General features: G+C 36.7%; 1 protein-coding gene across 4 annotated transcripts in view; it reads right to left on the reverse strand.

Annotated features, from left to right (window-relative positions):
• Positions 1-18,371, reverse strand: part of LOC135837643 (zinc finger protein 37-like) — a 115,987-nt gene extending 97,616 nt beyond the window's left edge. The window contains exon 1 of one of the 4 annotated variants that reach the window (XM_065352990.1): positions 17,879-18,371. The gene's annotated coding sequence lies outside the window, so the exon portion shown is untranslated. The other 3 variants (XM_065353006.1, XM_065352997.1, XM_065353012.1) reach the window with 3 other exon arrangements.
• Positions 18,372-21,917: the final 3,546 nt, after the last annotated feature.

The raw sequence follows: 21,917 nt of genomic DNA on the forward strand, positions 1-21,917 counted from the left end.
TAGGTCGGTGGTTACTAGGTAATATATATGTAGGTAGGTATCTTACACATTGTGTCGGTACTCGAAAAGTACTTAAAACTTATGTACGAACATACGTCTACTTGGAGCTTATAAATGCACTTTAGGTTGAGCTTTTCAAACGTGAAACGAAACGCAACGATGTGATGAGGTATCAGGACAGGAAGGGGTCGGGGAGGGGGGAGACCAGCATATGGCAGGAATGCGGTATAGGTATAGCGCACATGAACGACGACTGCGGTGGCGGCAGTTTGGCATGATGAAAGGGTTGTGGAGGGGGTGTATGATGACGACGAAAAACAAAAGCACAAAATGCGCAATTTTCTCGCTAGGGCTATACGTATGTAGGCCTTTGCATGCGACGATGGCGAAGCAGAGGTGCACGGTGAAGCATATACGCGTATGTACAATATTATCGAACGTGTATGCTGCTGCAAGTCGTCCGAGTTTAGGCCTATATAAATGGTAACCTAAGTTACATATACGTAGACGTACAGTACACGATATGAGTGCGTGTGTTCGTGCTGGTACGTACTTTAATGCATGTCGAGTGTAATGATGTAGGTCATCTTAACTTAAGAGCACCGGATAGATTGTGCGAGCGCCGAGCTGAGCAGATGTTCGATTATGCGCCGCGTAAGTGCAATTTTACCCCGACAGTGATGTTTTGCGGCTAGTTTTAGGTGCATAAATACTGTAGTATGCATCTCGAGTGATGAGTTTTCAGGAGTGGGTCAAGGGGTTGGTTTTTCTTCCTTGATTGTAAGAAGTAAATGATTCACATTTTATGTGCACTTATCCTGACTTGGTAGAGGGAATCTAACCCATCCTCATCCCTCTGAGGCAATCTACTCCGAATTGGAGTCAGATGGAGATCTTCTTTTTGAGTTGAAATTTACTCAGAAAAATTTTGAGCTTTCAATGGGTCCCTGGAGGGAAGATATGAATCATCAAAAAGGGGTCATTTAAAAAAAAAATCGTGGTTTTTTCGTTCCAGCCCCTGCCTAATTTGCTTCGGATAAAATGACCCAGTTCCAGAAAATAGCATTTGAGATTCTGCGTCGACCTGACCCTTTGCCATCGAAATCCTAGACGACTTCTATGGTTCTATCGAGGGGTTCAAAATTTGTGAATCGATTATCTTTCTTGTGGAGACACGTGAGAAAGTGCTCCCAAAAAAATTTCAAAAATATTGAAAAATGCCATAAAAACTGAAAAAATGAAAGAATTGAAGGGAAAAATAAAACTTGACAAAAAAAAGCTTTTAAGCAATTGTATTTTTAAAAATTGCACTTTTGTTTGGCCAACTTTGGAACAGAAAGAAGACTTTTTTGACAGGCAAGGCAAAAATCAATCGGCTAAAATTACGAACATTTCACCACTTCATCAAAAACCAATTCTTGAGAATTTCGACGAAAAAACATTATACCTACAACTTTTCGCCAAACATTGACACTTTCTGACAATTTTGACAAAATAAAACTAGAATTTTTTGACAATTTTAACAAAAACTTGATTTTTAGGCAATCTTGGTAAGAACAGGACTGTTTTACCATTTTGGCAAAAATTGGTCTTTTCGACTGCAATTTTACCAAAAATGGGTATTTCTTAAAAATTGTGCCAAAAGTGAGCACTTTTTTTGCTTTTTGATCATTTCGCAAAAAATTGACGCTTTTTGACATTCTGATTCTTCCTCAAAAACTGGCATTCTTGAATAACTTTATCTACTGAAAATCGACACTTTTTAACTTGGGAAAATTTAGCACCCCCCCCCCCAAAAAAAGGACTTTTTAAACAGATAAGCCGAAAAGCAATTCTTTTCGTTAGCTTGGAGGGATGTTGGGGGGGGGGTCAAAAATTATGGTCTTACAACTTTTAGAATTGGCGTACCCCCTCCGAAAATAAACAAGTGGCAAAAAATGTCTGTTTTGGGGTGAATTTGTATTTCGAAAAGTTTTCTTCTCGAATATTTCAGATTAAGTAGGGGCTGGAGCTGAAAAACCATAATTTTTTTTTAAATCTACATTTTTGAGGATCCATTATCTCCTCTGGTGACCTCCGACGTTGAAATTTTTTCAGAGTACCCAACTTTCAACTTAAAATTAACGTCTCCTCTGAATTTGATAGTAATTAGATTTTTGGTGAATTTTCGACTATCGTGTTTTTTTTTTTTTTTTCTAAAATAAATAAAGTTTTCTCTAAAAATAATGGAAATGAACCCAGTAAGTAATATCAACTCATTCTGGAGCTTCCAGTGTGATTTTTGATTTCTCCAGAATTTGAAACTTCTCAAAAAAGCATTAAAAATTCATTCGAGGAGCTGGAATTTTTGAAAATTTACATGAATGGTTGCATCATTGTCTAAAACTAACATCGCGAATCCGAATTTCACTATTTCGAGCCATTCTGGACCCCAGCTAAAAATCGAGTTCGACCTGTTCAGCAAGTTTATCCACTTTTGTGTCGATTTTCAGGCGGGCATCTCGAGTGAGGAGTTTTTTATCGGGAAATTTTTACCTAATACCCTCGAGACGTCCGCCTAGAAGTCGACTTAAAGCAGGATAGGCTCCTTAAACAGGTCAATAATGAGCCACAACTCGATTTTTAGTTGCCTGAATTAATTTTCACGTGGTTAGAAGAAATTTTAAAATTCTGGAGAAATCGAAAATCGCGCTGGATGCTTCAAAATGATCGAAAGTGGTCATTCAAGAATTGAAGGATCGTATTATTTTCACAGTTTTTTTTTTTTTTTTTTTTTTTTTTTTTAGCGTGAATTACAAAAACAATCAATTTAAAATTTATAAAAAATTCTTCAAAAATCTAAAAATTGATTTGAGCTTTTGTAATTTGTGTTATTGGGGATGGGAGAGGGGGGCTTTCAGAATTCAGACTCACATTTTTTCAGAAAATCATGGTCTCGTTCAAATTGGGCTGATTTACAATTTCAACAGAATAAGAAATCTTCGATTTTTTGGGTCAGGCCGGGCGGTAGCACGGCGAGGGGGTTGGGAAAAAGAACGTCGCCGCTACCGCAAAGCCTACTCTTCTGAGACCAACAAACGCGAAAATGAGTACCTTTCGATCTCAAAAACGATCGCACCAATTTTCAAGTTGAATACGTCATTTTGAAGATCTTGACGAGCTTATCAACATACCAGAATTTGAACGTTGTGCGTTTAATACCAAAAGTGCACGAGATCTTCAAACATGTCGTTTTTTCACCGTTTTTTTTTCTCAAGTTTCTTCAATACACTTTTCAGAAAATCTGCTGAGTGAAATTCGATGAAATTTTGCATGATGGTGTATTTATACACAATTCAGGTCGCTACGAAGGGATTTTTTGAAAAACGAATTCTAACCACTTTTTTACCCAATTTGAAATTTTCAAACGCTCATTATTCAGAAAGTATTTTTGCAAGTGAGCTAAAACGTACAAAAGGCACTTCTCTGTAGCTTTAGTAATCTATATGCCGAATTTCATTATAAATGATTGAGTTTAAAAGTCTGTAGCTTTGTTCAATTAACTCAAACCAACGTCAACTTTATACGTATGTATCAATCAGAATGGCGTTATATTCGAAACATACGTTGCATTCGGCGTTGTATGGAGTTGAAATGCGCGGTCTTCAACTCAGCCTCAGTGGCTGCGTGACTTAAGCTTCCGCTTACTATGCAGGAGGTCCTCGGTTCGAATCCCGCCTGTACCTAGGTGAAAATTTTTTTCAAGTTGATTTTTTTTCAAGTAATTATTATTTTTTAATTGAAAAATTGTCATCACTGCGTTTTATATTCTTGAATCTCAACCTAGAAAATTGGTTCTGTTTTTTTTTAATCTAAAAGAAAATAATTTAAAAATGAAAAAAATCAAAATTTTACCATGTTATGTTAGAAAGTTGAAATTTCGTGTGTAAATTCATTTCAGACAATTCAAATCAATTGGAAATAGTTTCATACCATTTTGAGTAGTTCTGGAGCCTCCAACAGGTTTTTGAATGTTGGAATTTTGACAAATAAATAAATGAATAACATGCACTAGAAAAAAAATCTTCAGAAGAGAATTGAACCCCCGCCTCCACAAGTTTTTTAAGGAAACCATGTTTGAGTAAAAGTGAATGCAAATCTAACCCAATATTTTGTTCATAAAGACTTCAGAAAAAATTGGTGATATCCCCCAAAAAAGTACCTCACGGTAAAAAAAAGGGGGTTTGAAAAAGAACGCGCGAGGAAGGTTCATCGCCATTGCAAAAAAAACTTCAAAAAAATCTCCATAATACAACTGAAAAATATCCAAAAAAAATAATTCAAAACAAAAAATTACTGATATCTACATTGCAGGGAGTTGGAGAATGATTGGTGGTACCTACTTACCTGCCTACGTACCTACTTCAGAGTTCGCAAATAATGAACAAAAATTTGCCAACTTCCGCCCACTTCTTTAGACAACTAGGTAGCTTCCATTTCCAGTATCCATGATCAGCGGAAGTTGGCAAATTTTTGTTCATTATTTGCGAACTCTGAAGTAGGTACGTAGGCAGGTAAGTAGGTACCACCAATCATTCTCCAACTCCGTGCAATGTAGATATCAGTAATTTTTTGTTTTGAATTATTTTTTTTGGATATTTTTCAGTTGTATTATGGAGATTTTTTTGAAGTTTTTTTTGCAATGGCGATGAACCTTCCTCGCGCGTTCTTTTTCAAACCCCCTTTTTTTTTACCGTGAGGTACTTTTTTGGGGGTACGTTTTTCCAAATTTTAATGAAAATGTGCAGGAAACGATCAAAAATCGTAATAAATTGCTGTGTAGATCATCCGGCCGGAGGGGTTTCAGGGGTTCCCAAAATGGAAAAATTCAATTTTTTTAGAATCAAAATTAGGCACAAATCATGATAAAAATTCAGAAAGAAAAATTCTGCCAAAATTTATCACCTACATGGAAGAGGAATACGCTACATAAATTTTTTTGGGATCACGTCTCTGAAAGAAGCTACCAGAAGTGACAGTGAAAAGCTGAAATATTTCATTTAGAAGATATACCGAAGTTCGTGGAAGTTTCAAAAAAAATTCACATCTAGCATCACTGTAAGATTGAAAAAATTTGATTGAAAACTGCCAAAAATGAAATTTTTTAACTGAAATGACAATTTCAAAAACGACTTTTAAAACAACTCTTTTGAGCTTTTTTGAGCTTTCAGTTGAGCTTTTTTGAAGTTGTTGAACTTTCAGAGAAAATTTTCAAAATTTATTGTTTTCACCAAGAATTGTCTTTTTGTGAAGCTATTTCAGGGCACAATATATTAGAAAAAAACGACTTTTTGAGTTTTTTTAAGCTATTAGTTGGAAAATTTTCAAACTTTATTTGGTGATTTTTGAGCTTTTAGTTGAGCTTTTTTGAAATTTCAGAGAAAATTTTCAAACTTTTGTTTGATGATTTTTCTTTCTATCGAGATGTTGTTCGTCGAAATTGGTTCAGCAATTCGAAAAAAACGACTTTAAAAAGGATTCTTTTGAGATTTTTTTGAGCTTTCAGTTGAGCTTTTTTGAACTTTCAGGGAAAATTGTCAAAATTTGTTTTCATCAAGATTTGTCTTTTTGTGAAGCTGATTCAAGGCACAAGATGTTACGGAAAAAACGACTTTTTGAGTTTTTTTGAGCTTTCAGTTGAGCTTTTTTGAACTTTTTGAACTTTCAGAGAAAATTTTCAAAATTTGTTTCACCAAGATTTGTCTTTTTGTGAAGCTGATTCAAGGTACACAATGTTAGGGAAAAAACGACTTTTAAAACGATTTTTCGAGTTTTTTGTGAGCTTTCAGTTGAGCTTTTTTGAAATTTCAGAGAAAATTTTCAAACTTTTGTTTGGTTATTTTTCTTTCTATCGAGATGTTTTTCATCGAAATTGGTTCAGCAATTCGAAAAAAACGACTTTGTGAAACGACTCTTTATTGAGCTTTTTTGAGCTTTCAGTTCAGCTTTTTTGAACTTTTTGAGAAAATTCCCAAAATTTGTTTTTACCAGGTACAATATTTATGTACTTCATTGTACATTGCATATTATCAAGTTTTGAGCTTTTGCAGAGCTTTTAGCTTCAACTTTTGAAACTTTTTTCCGTCAAAAATTGTTTTTTCAGGGAGATCTTTCAAGGTGCAATGTAGGTACTTTTGTGTACCCATCAAACATGGCATAATCAATTTTGAGCTTTTATTTCAGTCCTTTTGGAGGGGTTAAGGGTGAACTAGCGATTTGAAAATTTTTTCACAGCAGTTTTAAACCTCATGGGCCAACTTCTAACTGGTTGTACTTTCAAAATACCATCATACGTGGGAGCGATTTCTTGAAGTGCAGATATATTATTATTATTTATTTGTCTAGATACTGTTATAATTATGTTGCATTTTTTCTGTAATACTAAATCAGCATTTTTTTCTGCTTACAGGATGCTGCAAAATTGTTGGAATCAAGACGATTCGCCGGGCAACTTGATAGGTGAGCAAAACTCATTACATTTCAGTATTTTTTATTTATTTATTTATTTAACAATTTCCTATACAAGTTTTTTATTCCTGAATTTGTAAAGCAAAAATGTTTTAGTTTTTCCATCATTTTTAGAGAAGATGAAAATCGCGAGGTTAACATCTTACGCATCTGGGTCATTCCACGTCAATTGGACCAAGAAATGGTAGGGGGGTTCGGCGATTTTTTTGAAATTTTTCCTGTGCGAAGACCTTCCAAAGGAATGACCAATGGCGCAAATCGCAGCCCTCTAGTCCATTTTTAACGACAGCCAGGGGGTGTCAAAATTTTCAGTGAACCTAAAATATCATCCATTTCAGCAGTGGATTACTCGATAACCGCGATACCTATCAAAATGGAACTTTTCCCAATGGTTAGGGGTTTTGAAAGGCTTTTTGGTGATATCATCAAAATCAGTGTTGCCACTTTTTTTCGTACAAAAAATTAGCTCAAAAAGTTTTAAAACGTAGTTTTCATATCGTTCCGACTCTCAAAAATTCTGAAAAAAATATAATATTATGGAGAACTGTTCATGCTGAACAACATATTAAAAAATTGGGATGGTAACTTGTCGCAAAGTCAATTTTAAAAAATTCAAAGTTTGCGAAAAAATTCGATTTTTTGATTTAAAACATGAAAAAAAGTTTTGATAGGTGAAGTTGACCCATTTGACCCCTATTTTTACGTATCTGTTGAGAAAGTTGAAAAAACCATTTCACTCGATGAAATAAACTCCTCACAAAAAAATCAAAATTCGAAAAAATTCAATTTTCAATTCCAAACATAAAAAAAAAATTAAATTTATTCAGTTATCTTATTTTGACCTCTTTCTGACGTATTTCATGAAAAAGTTCATAAAAATCACACTCACAGCAAAAAAATTAAAGTTTGATTATTTTTTGAATTTTTTCGAATTTTGATTTTTTGTGATGAGTTAATTTCAACGAGTGAAGGGGTTTTTTCAACTTTTTCAGCAGATACGTAAAAATAGGGGTCAAATGGGTCAACTTTCACAATCAAAACTTCGTTTCATGTTTTAAATCGAAAAATCTCATTTTTTCGCAAACTTTCAATTTTTTTAAATCGACTTTGCGACAAGTTACCATCCCAATTTTTTAATATGTTGTTCAGCATGGACAGTTGTCCGTAATATATTTTTTTCAGAATTTTTGAGAGTCGGAACGATATGAAAACTACGTTTTGAATTTTTTGTACGAAAAAAAGTGGCAACACTGATTTTTATGATATAACCAAAAAGCCTTTCAAACCCCCTAACTATAGGGAAAAGTTCCATTTTGATAGGTATCGTAGTTATCGAGTAATCCACTGCTGAAATGGATCATATTTTAGGTTCACTGAAAACTTTGACACCCCCTGGCTGCCCTTAAAAATGGGCTAGAGGGCTGCGATTTGCGCCATTGGTCATCCCTTTAGAAGGTCTTTCCATAGGGAAAATTTCAAAAAAATCGCCGAACCCCCCTACCACTTCTTGGTCTAATTGACGTGGAATGACCAATGGGATTAATTTTACCTCGAAGGGGGTCTTCGTTGTCTAAAATTTCACGTTTACTCAATTTCAATTCCGACTTTTATGTGCACTACTCGGAGGTATAAAAGGCTTATTTTAGTATTCGTTATCTGAAAAATCACCAAAATTATACCATCGAAAACTTTTCGCACTTCAGTCCTTATCTAGTCAAGGCTCTCTTATGCTTGACTTTGTTGGTTCAACTCAACAACTTACATACGTATGAAATGCAATGCCAATTATACCAAATGAAAAAACTGAACCGAATCCTCGTGAAGTGGTTCATACTGCATTATAGTTCTCTCTTATCTCGAGTTAATTGCATCAGATTAGGAACAGAAATATTTCGGTGCAAGTTTTAAAAAACGAATGCGGCGAATAGCATTGCAGAATGGTCTCGCCACCTTTTGAAGAATTCCCTCCTAGGACTCGAAGTTTGAGACCAGAATTGCATCTCGTTCATCTCGCTGCGATGGTAAAAATTTATCCCAAAAAAATGGCATAATAGAAAGATGCATATCGCAGGAAAAGAGTAAAAAAAATTAATGCGAACACTTTCAAGGTCGATGAACTACGTTGAAAATTTGGCTACAGCTGTGTGGCAGCTGCGCCGACGGCCGCAGCAGCAATGCCTATACGCGGTGATAATGACGAAGAGAGACGACTTCGGCGACGACTACGACGACGATGGTAATACGGACAACGGAGACCGGAGACCGCCACTGTTGCCATTTATTTAGCGACGGAGGACTATGGTGGTGGCGATGACGACGACGATAGCGAAGAACAGAATATAGTTGCAGAAGAGAGGACCGAAGTGAAGTGAAGAGAGAGCGAAGTAATAGACGGAGAAAGAAAATTCGTCGTGAGCTTTGTTGCTTAACGACTTAACACGTCGCGCGTACATCGGCTAGGCTGAACTCCAACTTCATAGAAGTTAGGGTAGGCGTTCGTTTCGTGGATGTAGGCCTGTAGTATAGGCTTAATAAAATTCGCCGACTAAACTACATAACGCGAGCCGATAGGCGGAAGCGAGGCCGGAGAGAAATGGAATAGACGGAATAGTCAGAGAGGGAGAGGGCAGCATGGAGCGAGAGCGGCGCGGCGCCGGCGGCTGCGGCGGTGGCGGCGGCGCAGCGACGACGACGTCAACGATGCAGGATGGCGGTGTCAGCGGTGAAGTCTGCGAATCCGCCGTCGTCCCCCGGCCCCGACGCTGGGTCCTGTGCCCTGTGCCCCCCACCGGACCCCCCAGCTCTTCGACTTGGAGTGCGTACGACGGCTACGACTACGGCTTTCCTCATCGTCGTCATTCGGACGAATTTGTGCGCCGTCGTCATCGATCCGCGAAAACGCGCTTTTTTTTCGATGCAGAAGGCCTGGCTGGCGGATGAGTGCGGGGCCAGACGTGTGTCCTATGTGAGTCTAGGCTGGTCGCAGTCGCAGTCTCATTGAATGCATCGCGAAACGGCGAAAGGTCATTGGAATAGGGAATTTGGGAAATCTCTTGGTTTGGTTTTCCTACACTACCAAGCGCGGTATTGTTGGATGATGGATGATGGATGGTGGATCTGTGACGGATGACGGATTCCGCTGCAGATTCTGTCTGCAGATTGCGAGACAATGTTGGCTGGCAGGAGTGGAAAGTGATGAGGGGTTTCAGGTCTGTCAATCATAAATGTGATGTATTGATTAGAAAACCAGCATTTGTCTCGGTGCCAATTTTTGACGATTTGAAACATACTACGTGTTGTGGTGAAAATTTAATGATGGAGTGGTTAGTCTTGGACTTGGACTGGACATTCAAAAATTGTAAAATGCTCAAAGTGGATAAATGAGATGAAACGTATCACTTCAAAGATTTGATAGATGGTCCAATGGATCGCGAAGAGAAGAATTTGAATTGATATGATATGAAAGTGATTAACAACCACAGGAATCGCTATACTTTCGGTTTGATGGCATTTGAAACGTTGTTCAGTAGAAAGTGAGTATGAAAGTACTCATTTGTTGATTCAGTTCGAAATTTACATGTGTTGAGGAAACCTCCGGGGCTCCGGATTGTGATCGTATGGAAGCCCAGAGAATTATTCGGAGATGTCAGTAAATCAATGAAAATATTGGCATGATAATATGAGAACTTCTGATCAGACTGAAGGATTCTTTCGCACTCACGTCAGACATCCCTAGACTTGAAAAAATTTTGAATGTTTTGGTCTACAGCTTTTTTTTTTCATGATACAAGTTTGGAAGGCTAAAATAAAGCATCTACAGTACCCAAGGACAACTGAAAAAAAAACGTCCAGAGGAAAGTGGTTGGTCCAGAACCGTCGAGAAGGGGGGGGGCAAAGGGGGCAGTTCGCCCAAGCCCTCGCTTTCTGGAAGACCTGGCAAAAGAAGGATCTGTGATGAAATGAAAACCTTTTTTTTATTTTCGAAAAATTTTGCTCTTATTTCGCTCGAGCTTGTTTTATTTTATTTTTCAAAACTGAAATTTCTTTAAAAAATATCATTCAACTATTTAAGGTCTCCCTCACTTGGGCCTGTTTTTTTATACTTTATTTTTCAAAATTAACATCCTAAAAAAAAATTGGATCTTAAGAACCGAAAAATAAACTTCCTGCACAAAAAACATCGTTTTTAGTTCTCTCAAAATGCAAATTTTCAGAAGTTTTCGCCCTCGCTTCATTCTGACCTGTCCTATTTTTTTTTCAAAAATCAACTGCTCAACAAAAACATCGTTTTTAGGCCTCTCAAAATACAAATTTTCAAAAACTATCGCTTTTGCTTCGCACGAGCCATTTTTTTTTCTTGCTTTAAAATGAAAAAAAAATCACATTTGGGGCCCCAAAAATCCAAAACAGAAAATGACAATTTTTATAATTCATAATTTTATGAATAAATATGATATCAATTGGAAAAATTGGTATTTTTTCCCCTGGGTATATCAGGAAAATTTCAGGTCGAACCCCCTCCCCCTCTAAATGAATCTCGATATTGTAGTTCATTTAAAATGCAAGACCTTCAGAAACTACTTCGAATACGACAGCATAATTTTTTTTTAAATTTTAGATTCAGCATTTTTCATTGTTATAGTTTTGTTGTGACAAATGCATGACTTATTCAGCATTTTCATAGCTTCAGAACATGTTAGATACCCTACTTGGGCATATTGTTGACACAGATATTTCATCGGAAGTTGATTTTTCATCTTGCAGGGCCGGAAGTGGACCATCACAGTGCTGAGAGTCAATTTCCGGCACTTGCGGAATGAAAAACGAATCACATTTATAAAACAAAAAAAATCAAAATGAGGAAATGTTTGGAAAATGCAAATTTTGCGATGCTAGCCGAAGGTACGAAACAAAGGCACGTGCCATGAAAATTGCAATTCCTCATTTTCTGTCTTGAATATGATACTAATTTCTTCAAATCATTAAATGCTTTATTTGGGCTTAAGCATTCCATAAATGATGTCAGTTCTTCTGATTTTGCCCATATTTATATAGGTACCTATATTATATTTCTTTCCGTCAAATTCCCTATGATGGTCTAGTAAAATCTCAGCCACCATCTCTGTCTCAATCATTTAGAATGGGTCGGGGAGGGGGAGGAGGTGCTTGTAATTTTCTCGCATTGATTTTTTTTTTGCGAAAGTGCTGAACTTTAAATGTTTATAAGATAAAATTATGAGGCTAATTAAACTGGAAGCATCTATTTGCGCGGTATTTTGAAGAGAATAGATGAAAATTCATAATCTGAAAAACTCGAAGTTGAACTTTCATTGTGAAAGCTCAGTTTTTCATTTCGAATGCGAAAGTTGGAAACGAACATTTAAAGTTTTTAAAAAAAAGTACAAAGCAGACTTTTTTTTAATTTCTTTTTAACGAACTAATTTTTCAAATGGAATCTAAAAACTCTGTTGGGAAGGGGGGAGGGGGTTGGAAAGGTACACAATATATTCAAGGAAACAGTGAAAGTGAAGTAACATATCGATTGTTGCTGATTCGAAGGTGCTGAGTTCAAATATTTATTCATTTTTCCAATTCAACTCTTCTGATCTCTCCCCCTCCCCAAATTTAACAAAAATTGTCAAACTTTCCAAGAAAAAAAATGAAATAACATTCAGATTATCGTTTGTTCGGTTTTAGAGAGTGCTGAGTTCGAAAATTTATTAATTTTTTCGATCCAACCCTTCTGACCCCCACCCCCACCCGCTCTCTCGCCTTAAATCCAAAAAATGGCTATGATTTCAAGAAAAAAATATAATAACATGCAGCTCATCGTTGTTCGTCTAGTTTTTGAGAGTTCTGACTTCAAATATTTATTAATTTTTTTGATCCAACCCTTCTGACTCCCACCCCTTCCGCCTTAAATCCAAAAAATGCCCAAAATTCCAAGAAAAAAATGTTAAATAACATGCAGCTCATCGTTTGTTTAGTTCTTGAGAGTGCTGAGTTCAAAGATTTGTTAATGTTTTCGATCCAACCCTTCTGACCCCTTCCCCTCCTGCCTTAAATCCAAAAAGTGGCCAAAATTCCATCCAAGAAAAAAAATTGAAATAACATGCAGCTCATTGTTCGTTTAGTTTTCGAGAGTTTTGACTTCAAATATTCATTCTTTTTATTGATCCAATTCCCCTGAAACCCTCCTCCCACATTCTCCAAATTTGATTAAAATCTCGAAAGATTTAAAGTGGTTAAGCAGCTCGTCGTTTGCCCTCACGCCAATTTTGGAAAAACAAAGAATTAGGAAAATACGATGTGACGAGTCAATTTTACTCATTTGATTGAAGGTGCTGAATTCGAATTTTTTATTTTATTTTTGAGATGTGATATTGCAGTAGTGTCCTTTCCTCCCCCTCTCATATTTTGGAAAGGAATGAACGTAAAATTGTATAAATGCTGTGCAAAACATGTTGATTCCCAAAGGCAATGCTGAGGTGAGGTATTTTGAGATTCGGAACGAAGCAGTGTGTCTGGAAAATCTAAACCCCGAAAATCGGTGGGCTAAAAATCAAGATATATTTCATCACGTTTCTGAAATTTTTCGCAATTTTTTATTCAGAATTTGAAAAATGGGACTCAGGTGGTGGTTTAAAAATCAGTGGATGAATTTACTCGTATTTTTGAATTTTTTCGATGATCAGCTTGTTGTTAAAATTCAATTGAATGGATAAGATCTCATTATCGGGTGTCCAACTGTCCTGCCTTTTGCCTACTTATGTGCCTTGCTATCCTGCTTTTGATCAAAATTTCCTGATTTTTTTCAATCAGATTTTGAATTTTCAACTGACGAGTGGATATTAGGTAGATATTTCTCCTATTCTCTTTTCTTCACTAATTAAAAAGTTTTATGTGGAAATAGTGGCAACATTGCTAGTTGCTAGTCTTGAAGTGATTCCACCAAAGAAATCTTGAACATTGGAAAAGCGAAAAATTTATTGCGAAATGTCCACCTATCCTCCCTCCTTTCCTCCCCCTCAAAAAATTCTATTTGAAATTTCGATCCTTCCTCTCCCTCCACCCCCTCTTCTTCTTGAAAAAAATCAAAAGAACCAAAAAAACGTTTCGCTGAAAGTTTTGTCGAAGTCCTACAGAAGTTCTACTAATTTATTTCGAAATTTAAAACTTTGCTTTGGCGCCAAAAAAATACATATGTATTCGGATTTTTGAATGTTCAAAATATTTGTACTTCACGAAAGCTCCTGTAAAAAAATAAATTTTTGGGTTTGCAAAAAAAAACAAATGGTTTTTTGTTAGCTCAAAATTGAATTTTAATATTTCCTTCGCTAATAGTGTTGATGAAGGGTTTTTTTTGAGAATCTCCATAAATGTTTCAGAGATGATTTTCTAAAATCTGATTCAAAACTGATTGTTTTCAATTTTTTTTTTTTAACGATTTCAAAAATCCTCGAGAACTCAGATGTGACAACCCCCCGCCCCCCTCTAACTTTCTTCATGAAAAAGAAAAAAAAGTTGAATATTTTTTTGTAGAAATTTCAATTTTGAAAAATAAAAAAAAACAAGCAAGCCCGAGCGAAACGAGAGCAAAAGTTTTCGAAAATTTGTGTTTTAAGAAGTAAAAAAACAGGCTTTTCTTTCATCTCAGGCCCTTCTTTTACCAGACCCCGGAGCAAACTGCCCTCTTTGCCCTCCCTCTCAACGACCCTGTATTCGAATATTGGTGAAAAATGTAATATTTTTCGATCACCGAATTTCTTAAAGTGTATAGAAAGATAAGGTACGGTTTTGGGCCTATTTTGAGGGGTATATATGAAGGGAGGGGGTTAACATTTCTGACAATAATCACCAAAAAATCGTTGATCGGAATAACGAGTATGTGGTTCACCCATCCCCCCCCCCTATTTGACTGGACTACGAGACAGCCACACGAACGACAGTAACGTGCGCGAACGCTATGTAACTCCCCACGATAGCACCGTGGACTATCATGCCCAACCCCCGGCAAATATGACGCGAGGTCAGTTTTTATTTTTTTTGACTATGTTGCACAGACTCAAACTCGTTGAAACTTTTACGGTATAATCTAGACTAAATGACGTATTTTAGGGGGAAAAAAATAGTGACTGTACCTCCGCAATTTTTTGACAAAATGGCCGTTCAAAATTTTCAAAACGCCACAATTTGGTGAAAAATGGTCTAAAAAATTTTGAAAAAATTTCAGGGGCTTTCACTCGCCCGTAAGAATCGATATAAAAAAAAAAAACGCGAAATTTTTATCTATACATTTGACGAAATAAAACTGGAAAATAAAGTTTAAAAAACACATTTTGGCCTCTCCCCCCCCCTGGAAAAAAGGTCTGGGGGTCTGAAAATTTTTTCAGCGTATCTTCTCATCGTGGGTAACCTTTGGGGTGACTCACGTCGAAATCCATTTTTGGGCCCAAAATCGTACCTACCTTATCCTCCTATACCCTTTCTATGTAAAGGAACCTTGTATTTCAAGATCGTTTCGTTCGCGAAAGATTCGTTCATACGAACAGGGAATCAGTTTCAAAAGAACGAAGGAGTGAATATGAGAGAAAATTTAAATAAGCTCGTGCCTCATCCAAATACTCAATTTTCAATCAGTGAACGTCTCTCTCCTTCGGTTTTCCTCTTACCTATACGTCGTTCGCGAATGATTCTCAAAACTCGAATACATCTCAAAGGCATTTTAAAATCAATTTTTCAACTTTCACGAAGAGTAAATTCAGTCAAATGAAGATTAAAAAAAAAACAACGTATCAAAATTTTGACATCTAGATGCGTTTCGAGTACACAAAAAAAAACTAACGCTACGGTACAATTAATTTATTATCCTCGTCTTTAGCCGGCGTCGTCGTCGGTGTCGTGACATACGGATGCGTAATTAGATTCGTTATCTATATTATACGAGTGTAAAGTTATAGCCAGAGCGAGATACTATGTCATGCAGTCTCATCGTTATACATTAATACACGACCACGACCACGACCATATAGGCATACTAAACTCGAACTTTAGCATTCGATATGAATGTCGATATAGGCATAGTGATAGGCTCGAGAGCTTTGCTATTCGATGTTGTAGGTATGATGTCGCATGCTTTAGGTATTCTTACTTATATATATTTTTACGTTCCTCTCTCTCTCACTCTTACCATTGTTATGTGTGCTGATGTTCAATTCGTGTTTGCGAATACGATACCATTTACGAGTATATTGATGTGTGTGTGACTGTGTGTGTGAGTGTGTGCTCGACTCAAATAATCTAGCTTATCGTGACGACGACGACGCCGACGACGACAGTCGTTTGAAATTTGGATTTATCCACTCGAGCGTGTAATTTGATAGCTCGAGTGCTGAGAGGGCATAGAAGATGAGGGGTTACTCCCCATGTACATACATATATCGAGAGGCTTGCGTATAGGTACCTACATCGAGTCAATTTTGATTTATAAAAAAATAGTATTTTGGGCATTAGAACGATGCTCGGGGCTTGGAGGGCATTTTACATCGTCATAGAGGTAAATTTTCGGCCAAAACGAGCAAACAGGGAAAAAATTAATAGCTTTAGGACGTTCGCGAATAGGTCTCTAATAAGTGGGTAGATCGATGAAGAAATATAGGTAGGTATACGCGTATAGCTAGCGGTAAAAGTGAAATTTTGCCCGGCGTGTAAATTGATACTATGGATGGTCCTCGTATTATGGCTCCGGATCAAGCACATAAGACTACCATTGTCGAGAAACACTATATAATGAAATTATACCTACGAACAACTCCAGTAAGTATCTAGCATTCTAGCTGTATTTCTTTGACGTACGAGGTAATGGTAATTACCAATATTGAACCCTACACTGACGAAAAAAAGCATCTAGACGTTGCTAATTAGTGGCAGAATCGAGGCCTACGACTTTGGTTCGCCCTACTCTTGCAAAATTCGCACAGCCATGCATCGAATTCCGTTAAATTTGAATTATCGATAGTGTTAATGGTTGAACCAATCAAAGAACATCGAACGTTGCACGAGACGGTGAAGTTAGGTCACAAATTTAGATATACAGCAATGTGTGCAATTTTAACACCTACTCGATTTCCTTATCGTCGTCTCTGTATAGCACAGAAATCGACAATCGATCGCCATATTATGCCTCGAATCGAACGGCTCGTGCATAATTTTAATACATTATCCGCAGTTCCACGAAAAATTTCACGTTATTCGACGTCATCACCGGCGTCGTAGGACGATTTAGTCGTGAAATAGCTTCGACTCGAGAGTCGAGTGCGAAAAAAAAATTCTCGGCGAGAATAAAAAAAAATTCACAGTGAGAATAAAAAAAAATTTTCAGTGAGAATTGAAAAAAATTCTCAGCGAGAATTGAAAAAAATTCTCAGCGAGAATTGAAAAAAATTCTCAGTGAGAATTGAAAAAAATTCTCAGTGAGAATTGAAAAAAATTCTCAGTGAGAATAAAAAAAATTCTCAGTGAGAATAAAAAAATTCTCAGTGAGATAAAAAAAATTCTCAGTGAGAATTGAAAAAAATTCTCAGTGAGAATTGAAAAAAATTCTCAGTGAGAATAAAAAAAAATTCTCAGCGAGAATAAAAAAAAATAACCTAAAAAGCATTTTCTAAAATATACTTATAAAAGCTCTAAAAAAACAACCAAAATAAATTCATACATACTGAACGATACAACTAGCTAGTTGGGTAGGTAGGTAAATAGGTAGTAGGCATACACGGTAAGCAGGCAACTCTAGGCATATTATGTAACGTAGATAGGTACAAGTAACGAAGACGAAGACGACGACCACGTCCCGATGATGATGAAATGCAAAAAAAATCAAATTACCGTTCATATGAAAAAACTCGATGAAAAAATATTTACAAATTTCTTCAAAAAAAATTGAAAAAAAAAACGAAAAAAAAATTGACGAAAAATGCAAAAAAAAAACAAAAACGAAATTGAAACCGATAAAACAAAAAAACAAAATAACGAAACGAATATGTATAAAAATTAAAAAACGATAACAAAACTATAGGTAAAAAAAAGAGAAAAAAAATCGAAAAAAAATTAAATAATAATATGAAAAACAAAAAAAATCACACACGCACATACACCAGCGCGATTCGCGAAATAATAGCCGCGGATAAAAATTGTGTATAAGTAGTCGTGAATTTGTTGCGTTATCGAAGAAGCGAACCGATTATGAAAAAAAATTTCGCCGGCATCGAGAACACTCTGTAGGAAATTTTTTTTTCAATGCATCACGACGCCGCGTTCGTCGACATGGAGGCGATTTTCTCTCGCTAGGCAGGTAAAATTTACTTACGCTTACCTGGCTACATTGATTTTGAAAAAATTTTACGAATTTGACGGCGGCGTTTAGGTATTAAAAATTGTAGTAGAGAAAAAAAAAACACAAACGCAAAAATTATTACGATTACGACGAATCAGATACAAGTATGAGGGAAATTCGCACATGGGATAGCGCGTGCAAAAAATGCACCGGCTCGATGTGACGTTGCCGGTCGACTACTGCTGATTGCCGTAGCCAATATCGCGGCGAGAATGAGCGAGAGCGAGACCGAGACCGCCGCACACCGCACAGAGAGAGAGAGAGAGAGAGGAACGACGTCGACGAAGGCGAAGGCGAGAGCGCGACGCGACGCGACGTTTTCGGCGGCCTGATCGTGGAGTGTGTAGCCTACTGAACGGGCGTTCTGCTGGTTGCGTTCGCGACTCCGGACTCGGGACTCGAAGACTTGGCGAGGCGCGAGTGTTGTGCCTTGTGCCTGTGCTGTGCGTTGCCGAATGCCGATCCCGATGCCGTTCGATGGGTAGACCGAAGACGATACACAGCCAGAGGACTGAGGAGAAGGCGAAGGCGACGTCGACGTCGAAGACGGGTAGACTCTGCGTCAGACGTACCGGTACGTAGACAAAGAGGTAGCGCAGACCGGAGACCGGAGACGCGGAGACATCGTCGGTGTACTATACTCTTTTAATAAGGTTCACGCCGGCCTTTTTTCACTACGACGCCCATCGTCTCTAGCAGAGAACACGTCTGTGTGTGAGCCGGAGTGAGGAGTGTGTTTGTGTATAGACTAGGTCTCTGCCCTCATCTCGAATTCTCGATGTAAAGATAAAACAAAAAAAATAGATGTCTGGGACCCATAAACCAAATTCAAATTGGGAATGGATAAGAGTAAAATGTATTTAAACGATTCGTTCATCTAATGACTTGATGAGTATCCCACCACAGATGAAAATGAGATTATCGTGAGGGGGTGAAAAGTTACAAGCCTGGTTGCCCCTTTTATATAGGAGGAAATTTCTTTTCTTCAATTTTACCTTAATATTGCGTACGCAGCGTCTGTATAAAAAGGTATATAGTTAGACTTTCCACCCCTACTCGAACTCTAAAGCCAACAATTTCTATAGCGAAAAAAGGAAAGGGTTTCTCGAAGTCGAACCGTCTGAGTTTTTTGTTTATTTTCTGCTTGTGTTTTGAAATTGAAAATTTTCCAGTTCCTGGTAACTATGGAGGCTGAATTGGTTTGGGTTGGAAAGATGACGCAAGTAAGTTGAAAACTAGGGCGAATGAAAATGAAAAAAAAAACGTATTGAATAAGTATAAGTTTTCGAATCATAACTTCATTTCTATGGCTCCTGGCTCCTTGATTCTTTCAGAGCTCGTTACTTGGTCACTTTTTCAAAACTTTGGTAATCAAATTTACTTTCTTTAAATTAAAAAAAAAAATCAGTTTTGGCTCTTAGATACTTTTTGAAGAAAAAATAATAATACAGGCGCGGAATGGGTCGGTTGGGAGGCGTTGGTGAGCAAACGTCATCATTTATGTACAATTTTCTTCGGACTTTTGACTGATGATTCAGCAGGGTCATCCCTTCCCCCACCGATCCTCTGAGGCAACTTTTTTCTTGAAGAGGTAATCCTAAGGCACCACCTGTCAAAATTTCAAGTGCTCAAGTGCCTTTTTTGATTTTTGATGAATTTTTAAAAATTAAATTTGGACCAAAAATTAGGGGAAAAAATCAAAATTTTACCAAATTGACCTAGAAAGTTGAAATTTGGGATATACCCCATTTTTGACCAGCCAAATCGATTGGAAACTGTTTCAAACCGTTTTGAGTAGTTCTGGAGCCTCCAGCAGATTTTTGAAACTTGAAATTCCCGCACAAAATTTCATCAAATGCAGTTGAAAAGCCGAAATTCATTCTGTAAACTAATCTCAATACGCTATGAAGTCGACTGTACGACGTTTCTAAGTCATTTTGAAGCTTTCAGTGACTTTTTGGAAATGACCAGAGCCTCCAGCAGATTTTTCAATGCTCTAATTTCCATAAAATTTTGCTAAACAGGGCTGGAAATTCAAAATTTACTCCGTACTCCAATTTCAACACAGGTTCTAGTCTTTTTGGAGCTTCTAGCTACATTTTGAAAATTTTTCGATTTTTGATGAATTTTTGAAAATCAAATTTAGGCCAAAAATAAGGAAAAAATCAAAATTTTACCAAATTGACCTAGAAATCTGAAATTTGGGATATACCCTGATTGTGACCTGACAAATCGATTGGAAACTGTTTCATCCCGTTTTGAGTAATCCTGGAGCCTCCAGCAGATTTTTGAAACTTGAGATTCTCACAAAATTTCATCAATTAATGCAGAACTGAAAAGCCGAAATTCATTCTGTAAACTAATTTCAATACGCTATGTAGTTGACTGCTCGACATTTCCAAGTCGTTTTGAAGCCTTCAGTGAATTTTTGGAAATTACCGGAGGCTCCGGCAGATTTTTGAAACTTTAAATTTTCACAAAATTTCATCAAAAATGGAGATCTAAAGCTGAAATTCACTCTACATTCCAATTTTAACACCCTCTGAACCCCAGCAACTTTTTGAAAATTCCTGGAGCCTCCAGCAGATTTTTGAAACTTGAAATTTTCGCGAAATTTCATCAAATGGAGTTAGAAAGCCGAAATTTACTCCGCAAAACCGTTATTTTTTTAAAATCGGTGTACTCCAGTTTGATTTGAAAATTTAATAAATTCTCGCTTCCGCCTTCGTTTGAGGTAGAAACATAAAATTCAGTTGACACCCTATTTTTGGCATTATATCGAAATGGATTTCAGCCAGTTCCAATCTATTTTGGAGCCTCCTACATCTTTTTGGGAACTTCAGTTTTTTAAAAAATGCTACAAAATCTGTCCGAATTAACTTGAGCACGCACTGTGCAGAGTAAATTTCGGATTTTAAACACCTTTTCATGAAATTTTGTAGACATTTGAAGTTTTGAAAATCTACCGGAGTTTTCAGTATTTTCTAAAAGGTCATTGGAGACTCCAAAACGACTCTAGTTTGCAGAATAAATTTCGGCTTTCCAATTCCATATACTTATTGAAATGGAAATTTTGTGGGAATTTCAAGTTTCAAAAATCTGCTGGTGGTTCCAGAACTACTCAAAACGGTTTGAAACCGTTTCCAATCGATTTGGCTGGTCAAAAATAAGGTATATCCCAAATTTCAGCTTTCTAGGTCAATTAGGTAAATTTTGAATTTTTCCCTCATATTCTGCGCCCTCAAAAACTCAATTTTTTTCAATTTTACACTTCCTTAATTTTAAAGCCAATTTTGGTATTTGTGGTCAAATTGTCTTCAAAAATGTGATCTTCACCCTTAAATTCTGATCACCGTATGGTATTTTTTTGAAAATTGTAAATTTTTACCGTCCCTTTGGAGTTCACTTAGCAGTTTGAGGTCAAATGGTGTTCAATAATCAATTCTGAGACTTCTAAAACTCAGATTTTGATACCCGTATTGGATTGAAAAATTTTTATTTCCCTTTAGGAGCCAATTTTGGGATTCAAGGTTATGTATAGTCTACAAATATGCATTCTGCACCCTCAAAACCCGAAATTTTGATACAAATATTGCGCTTTTTTGAAAATTTTCAATCGTACGAGTATGTTTTCCTTTTTGTGAGCCAATTATGGTATTTGGGGTCAAATGGTTTCCAAAAATAAGTTCTGGGTACTTGAAAACCCCAAATTTTGGATCCATATATATGTTTTTGAAAATTGCAAATTTTGTACCTCTCCTTCGGAGCTAAATTTGGTGTTTGAGGTCAAAAGGCCTCCACAGATGAATTCTGCACCCTCAAAAATTCAAATTTTGATAGGAACGTTTTTTTTTTGTTGAAAATTTTCAATTTTATACTTCCTTAATTTTGGAGCAAATTTTTGTATTTGCAATGAAATAGTATTAAAAAATGAGTCCATCAGTCTTACATTTTGATAACCATATTGCATTTTCTTGGAAATATCGAAGCTCAGTTTTTAGGGTTTGGGGTCACGTTG

Source organism: Planococcus citri, chromosome 1, assembly GCF_950023065.1.
Source record: "Planococcus citri chromosome 1, ihPlaCitr1.1, whole genome shotgun sequence".
Taxonomy (NCBI): Eukaryota; Metazoa; Arthropoda; class Insecta; order Hemiptera; family Pseudococcidae; genus Planococcus; species Planococcus citri.